Below are 6,140 nucleotides of genomic sequence, written 5' to 3'. Positions count from 1 at the left end.
TGGGGAAGAAACTAAATTCTGAGACATGACCTCTATCACAGGCTAGAAGGCCACTAAGTGCTCCTGAAGAGAGTAGCTCTGAACCTGGCCACCCAGGTAGCTTTTGTTGGCCAGAAACTGTGCAGTGCCCTGGTCGGAAGTTCAGATCCTGACTCTGCTGCTTACCTGCTGGCCAAGCTAATGGAGCTGAGCCTCAGTTTCCTCATCTGTGAACCTGGACACAGTAATCCTGCCTGTCTTGGATAGGTGAGATCAGATGAGATGAAACTCACACTCTCTTTTGTGGCACCTAGCACACAGCATGCACTTGGAACACGTGAATGTGAGCATTTGGTCCTGGCTTCTGCCTGAGACGAGAAGCTGTGCCCGAACACAGATTGCCTGGCATATCTTCAGTGAGGTCATCATAGGGACAGGCAGCGCAGTCTCATCTGCAGGTCAGAAAACTGAGCCTATTAAAGTAACCACAGAGGATTCTAACCAGCTGCTGAAAACTGGAAACAAAACAGATCTTGGTGACAACAGGTCCTTTGATGGAAAAATCTAGCACTCTCACCTAAGCGAGGAAGGGGAATGAGACTTGGGAGGCAGCAGCAGGAGCTTACCAAAGACTGGCCATTCTCTCGGGTCTCTTCTGATGCACCGTGGGTAGAATGTTAAACAGGCAGAGTTTATATATAGAACTCTATCTGGACTGTGAGGAGCGCACATGAATCGGCAGTGACTTACCCATTTATCCTGAGCACATTATGCAACAAACCCCAGAAGCCAAGTATGCCGCTGGGCTTTTTCCCCTCTTGGGTTTGATCCCTTCTTACCCTGATTTTGTCTCATTTAACATGACGCTCAGCAGCTGCCACTTCACCTGGGAGTGGCATGCTTCTAAAGGAATTGTTTTCCTCCCAGGCTGCTGGCTTCTGTCATCTTTGAAAGTGAAGGGTCTTGCTAACCTCAGCTGCTCAGTGTCAGACCCAGGGGTGCTATGTCAACAGTTTTTGCCTTTATTAGGCATTAAGTAAAACTAGGCCGACCACAGTACATTTTCAAAAAATTAATAAACATATAGCAAAGACCAGTAGCCCCGGAGGAGCCGTGTGGAACAGCAGCTAGGCCCACGCCTCTCTGGTGGGCACACCACCGCTCACTGACCTCATTCAGAGCCTGCCCTGGGCACATGAGTGTCTGCCTCCCCTGGCCAGTCTGAAGTGGTCTCGTGAGTCCTGCACAGGCCTCCGCGTGACACATGAAACTGGCCTGGGACAGGCTCTACCCTTCTCCCCCAATTTCCTTGCGTCATCATTTTAAGTCTTAAAAATCAATATGCCAAATACCTTGTGCCCAGCTCTCCGTGGCTTAGGTAGAGTATCTCTTGGGGTTCACTGAAGAGGTGCCTTCTCTTACTGGCTTTGAGCACTATCTGGAGGTCATCTGGTCTGTCTGTCCTGCTCAGCCAGGGTGGCTGCACAGCCTACTTCGTACTTTTGAACATTATCAGGGAAAGCGACTCCACTGAGATGGTTGAGAGTCTCACATTCATTTCTCAGTCTGTCTGCTGTTTCGTGGCTAGTTAGGGAGAGGAAGGCCCGGTGGCAGGTGAGCTCCAGCAGCCATGATGCATGGCAAGAGGGTTGGTGAGACTGAAGCTGCCAGCCCCTGTGCTGGACTCCTCCTTACGGCTGTCCACTGACGGCACTGACTAAACTGCCTCATGATAGACACCTCAGGTTCCCATGAGCCCCTGGGGTCAAGGGGCAATGTTAGCATCTTCCTCAGTCCAGTCAAAGAATGTAGCTGAAGGCCAGTAGTACTCTGGCTTGGGGAGACACATGTCCAGCCAGGCATGGGGACTTGCACCCATAGTCCCAGCTACTCAGGAAGCTGATGAAGGAGGATTCCAGGAGTTTGTGACCAGCCAGGACAACAGAACAAGACCCTGTCTCAAAAAGGAAAAAAAAAAAAAAAATGCCTGGTAGGAGTTACTGGGGCATTAAGGGGAGTGTAGAGAAGTTTAACCTGTTCAAGACGTTATCAGTCTAAAAGAGAAGACATGCAGGTGTGGTGGTGCACCCTGTAATCCCAGCTTCTGGGGAGGCTGAGGAAGGAGGATCATAAGTTCAAGGCCAGCCTTGCAACTTAGTGAGGCCCTGTATCAAAATGAAAACTAGAAAGAAGGACTAAGGGACGTAGCTCAATGTAGTTCAATGGTAGAATGCTTGCCTAGGTGCGTGAGGCCTAGGTTCCATCCCCAGGACAAAAAAAAAACAAGACTCCTCAAGAAGAAATCTACTGCCTCCAGCCCATAATGAAAGAATTAAAGCCTTTTGCCCAGTCTCTCCTGACTGCAGATACTCCTGCCAAGGAGAGTGTTCTTTTTACAAAGGGTAAAGTAGATACATCATTTTATGTCCCTAAGCACCACAGCATGTGATTTTAAAAAGCAAACGAAGTTAAGGTATGCGCTGTTTCCCAGTGGATTTCAGTTTTGTTAGTATTTAATAAAATCCTCACCTTTGGTTATGCCTTGGAACGTGTTTACAGGAAAGAGTAAGGGTTGTTCAGAGCAGGGGTTTCTTGTTTTACTGGTACTGGGGACTGACTCCAGGGGTGCTCTTCCACTGAGCACTGTAACCAGTTTTTTTTTTTTTTTCCTTAAATGTTAAGACAGGATCTCGCCAAGTTGCCCAGGCTGGCCTCTAACTTGCAGTCCTCCTGCCTTAGCCTCTTGAGTTGCTGGGATTCCAGGCATATGCCACTGCATCCACTTCAGAGCAGGTGCTTAGAGGGTGGGGTGTAGCTCAGTGGTAGAACTGGCCTTGCATGCATGAGGTCCTAGATCCATCCTGCAGCCCTCCAAAAACAGGAAATAAATAAACAGCAACTATTTGGGAGTCCATTGATCACCTGTGACCTTGGACACATTATTTAGCCTCTCCACACTTGTGTTTGTCATCAGTGAAAGGAACCCAACCTCCCAGTGTGTGTGTAAGGACTAAACAAAGTAATGCTTGTAAAGTGCTTGATACAGTACCTGGCACCGTGAAAACACTAGAGTGCCGGGTGCCATGTGCACGCCTGTGATCCCAGCACCTCAGGAGGCCGAGGCAGGAGGATCGAAAGTTCAAGATCAGCCTCAGCAACTTAGTGAGGCCCTAAGCCAGATCCTGTCTCAAAATAAAAAATAGAAAGGGCTGGGCATGGGGATGTGGCTCAGTGGTTAAGCACACCTGGGTTCAATCCATGGCACACGCACACACTCACACACACACACACAAAAACACACTAGATAGTGAGAAAGAGTTAACAATGACTGCTTACCACGTGCCCACGGGTAAGAGTTTACCTGGATCCTATCATTTAATCCTGACCACAGTACTAGGAGATGGGTCCAATTATTATTCCCCTTATACTTGGTGGAAAAGGAGGCTGGTGACATTGGGCTGCTTGTCAGACACAGGAAGGATGTGGTGGGACAGAGTATGAGGCAGGCGGTGGCCTCCAGGGCGCTGCACTAGGCACAGGTGCCATGCTGCCTCAACCCGTGAATACCGCCCTTCCCCCTCTGAGGACCCAAGGCCTTCTCACCCTGGATCCCATCTTGGCCCATGCAAGGCTGCTGGTGCGGATGACTCACAAACCACCCTCGTGTCTCCCTGTAGGACCCGAGGGTCACAACCCTCACAGAGATAATGTCACTGTCTCAGCAACTACCGACTTCACTCCTTGAGCTGTGCAGTCGTGCAGCCGAGCTGCCCAGGTGGTGGGCAAAGCTCAGACCTCCTTTGGACTTGGGAGGAGCCAGAGGGAAGGGTTCAAGTCCTGCCAAGCTTCAAGGGGCTCCTCTTCACCCTGGGCAGCAGAGAGGAGGCCTGATGCTTTCAGGGTCTTCCTGTCACTTGCTGACTGTCCCTCCAAGGGGGAGCAGGTTGGCTCACTTGGACAAGTGTGGCACACACACCAACCTGGCTCTGGCTTCCGCTCTTTGCTTGCCCTTCCTGCGGCCCACGCTCTGGTGTTTTGCTGACACTCAGCACTGGTTCCTCCTGAGGCCAGAGAGGCTCTTGGCCACCCCTCCCGGTGAGCAGGACCCTCATGACCTGTTTGTCTTGACTGCCGTCCCTCAGCAGGGTCGTGCAGAGGTTTTCATAGATGGTGCATCAGATACTGTGTTTCCAGTGTAAGCAGAAACCGGCTGTCGTCCAGGTCCAAACAGGAAAGGCGATGCTCAGAAATCTGATTTGAAAGCTAGACTGTAATGGCTTTCACTAGGCGCTGGGGCGGGGGGAAGGCCTCTTGTCTGTCCTTGAGGCACTCACTGTTTATTTCCATGCTTTATTTCATTGATTGCCAAGCAAGTGCTCCACCCTGGGCCAGACACAGCAGACAGATCAATGAGATACAGCTCATGCCTTAGGGACTCTGAAGGAGGGGTAGTGAATGGAAGGCAATTGAGGATTTGTCCATGACGCTGAGCCCTGAGAGAAGGCAGAGGACATCCGGCCTTGGGTGGCGGCCTGTGGGGATGTGGATTCCAGGCCATGGAGCTCAGAGCCATCTACCTTTAGAATCATAGCAATAACTTCCCTTGTCCTTCATTTACTCTCACCAAGCAATATTATAATGGTCTGGCAGATTCTTTGTGGGGTTTTTGCAGTGTTGGGGATAAACCCAGAGCCTCTCATGAGCTAGGCAAGCACTCTGTCACTGGCCCACATCCCAGGTTCTCACACCCTTTGCCACATAGCTTTGCTGGGGTCAGCTGTGACCCTGCATTGGCCAGCAGGGTGGCATGATTATAAAGCAAGCAGTGCCTTAACAAGGGCTTGTCCTAGCTCTTGTGTCTCTGCCACCACCTGTGAACCTGCCCAGGCTCCACATCTGAAGAATGAGAGCCTTGTCCAAGGCACCTCAGTTTCCTCCGCCAAAGTCAGCCAACAGGCAAGCAGGCCTAGCCGAGATGAAAGAGTCAGCCAGACTCAGTCCAGATTGCCAACCCACAGACCAGGTTGTTATTTTATGCCACCAAGTTTTAGGACAATTTGTTACACAGCATTATTGTGGCAACTGGTAACTGATAGAGATGGTAACTGGGCTTCCTGTATAGATTTGGAAGAAATCAATACAGGAGAAAAATAGGGAGAAAAATCATTTACTGGTCAGGTTGAATGAGAACTAGGTGCTGGAGAGGGGGAAGAAGGCCTCTCGTCTGGACAGGTGACTCTCCCACTTTAATTTTTTTCTTTTTCTTTTCTTTCTTTCTTTTTTTTTTTTTTTTTTTTGGTACCAGGGATTGAACCCAGGGGCACTTAACCAATGAGCCACATCCCAGCCCTTTTTATTTGTCATTTTGTCCCTAGTACATAGTGCATAAAATGTGGTCCTAATGATTTAACAAATAACTAACAAATCAGTCAATTGGTGGATCAATCTGGTTTCCGAGCTCGAAGAAAGCTCTCTGATAGACAGAGCGATGGGCCTGCCGTGTCAGAGGCCCCTGGGCTTCCTGCCGAGATGACCTTCTTTTTCCTTCTCCAGTTACAAGGGTTCAGTGTGCCTGAAGAACCCGGCTTCCAGATGGCTGGATGCCCCCCACCCAGGAGAAGAGTTTTAATAATTAGACCTGACTTGCTGAGCACAGGGCAGGATCTCTGTCCAGGCCGCCAAAGACCTGGGATGCTAAAAAAAAAGCCAACTCCAGCCCCAGGTGTGCTTTCAAAAGTCATCGCTGCCTCACTGGGCCAGGGAGCCTTGGGCTGGGGGTGGGCATGACCTTTCTCAGGAGGAAGACGGGCAGAAGAACAGAAGCAGCTGGCCGCTGTGGTGGGGTGCGTGTTCTAGCTCCTTCTCCATTCAGTGGCAGGGACCTCCCCAAGTCTCTTCTGCTGCTTCGTCCCTACACATGTGCGGACTTCCTCCTGGATTAGTTAGTGTTCTCTGGAGGAACAGAACCAACAGGAGTATGATTATGTAGAGGGGATTTATTAGGTTGGCCTACACGACCAGGAGCTGGACTGTCCACAACGGCCGTCTGAAGGTTAGAGAGCCGGAGAACCAGTAGCTGCACAGTTCAAGGGCTGAAACCTCAGAACAAGAGGGATCAATGGTGCTACCCTAGTCTGAGACCAAAGGCTTCTGAAAATTCC

The sequence above is a fragment of the Marmota flaviventris genome, chromosome 9, assembly GCF_047511675.1.
Source record: "Marmota flaviventris isolate mMarFla1 chromosome 9, mMarFla1.hap1, whole genome shotgun sequence".
Lineage (NCBI taxonomy): Eukaryota > Metazoa > Chordata > Mammalia > Rodentia > Sciuridae > Marmota > Marmota flaviventris.
The sequence above is the reverse complement of the archived record's forward strand: the minus strand, read 5'-3'. Positions refer to the sequence as shown.